Source organism: Penaeus chinensis, chromosome 24 (assembly GCF_019202785.1).
Source record: "Penaeus chinensis breed Huanghai No. 1 chromosome 24, ASM1920278v2, whole genome shotgun sequence".
In the NCBI taxonomy this organism is placed as follows: Eukaryota; Metazoa; Arthropoda; class Malacostraca; order Decapoda; family Penaeidae; genus Penaeus; species Penaeus chinensis.
The window spans coordinates 31,992,460-31,993,548 of NC_061842.1; the positions used below are offsets into that span (position 1 = coordinate 31,992,460).

The 1,089-nt window shown below is 29.9% G+C and overlaps 1 long non-coding RNA gene across 1 annotated transcript; it reads left to right on the plus strand.

Annotated features, from left to right (window-relative positions):
• Window positions 1-18: 18 nt before the first annotated feature.
• Window positions 19-585, plus strand: LOC125037795. The gene is made up of 3 exons (XR_007116007.1): window positions 19-79; window positions 220-317; window positions 562-585. It is a non-coding gene; the product is annotated as an uncharacterized LOC125037795 (long non-coding RNA).
• Window positions 586-1,089: the final 504 nt, after the last annotated feature.

Below are 1,089 nucleotides of genomic sequence, written 5' to 3' on the forward strand. Positions count from 1 at the left end.
CACTTCGCAGGGAATATTTGTGTTGGCGACCTTTCACAGAAGTGGCAGTTATTGGGCACAAGTCTTTACACTCATGAAGGTATGTTTAAGGATGTTGAAGGGTTTCAAATTAATATCAGAGGAGGATGATACTCATTAATATTGAAAATACACGGAACATGAGTTTGTTGTGTTGGCGTTGGCCATAATGTGGAGTGTTTACTTTCATATAGATTTCAGCCAGTGTTATATCCAATGGGCTGTGGATTGGGTTTGTGCCGTAACTGAGACGTGATGGCAACTACTGGGAATCATGGACTGATAGTGTGGCCATTGAAGTGAGTTCAATGAAAATGTACAATGTATGATTTATTTTGTGATATTGTTGCAGATTATTTAGTTACGTCGCACGATTTCTGTAGGCATTCCTTGTATTATTTAATATTGTGATATAAGCAGTTCATTTGTTTATTCGGATTGGATTGTTACTTTAGTATTAATTGATGTATGTATATTTTCTCTTTTTTTCGCAAAATAGAATATTTATTTTGTTATCCCTATTACCTGAATATCACATTTCAGGTTGAAACTTTGCTCCAATAAAAGACTGTTGCAGCTGATGGCTTTTCCTTGATATCCCAGTACATATATGTATATATATACATATATACGTATGTATGTATGTATTTATGTATATATAATATATGTATGTAAATATATATACATATATATATGTATACACACACACACACACATATATATATATATATATATATATATATATACTTACAAACATATACATATACATATATATATATATATATATATACTTACAAACATATACATATACATATACATACATACATACATACATACATACATACATACATACATACATACATACATACATACATACATACATACATACATACATACATACATACATACATACATGCATACATACATACATACACATGTGTTTATTTATGTATATATAATATATTTGTGTATATATATAGAGAGAGAGGGAGAGAGAAAGAGCAAGAGAGAGAAAGAGTATTTATGTATATATATGTATGTATGCACACACACACACACACACACACACAA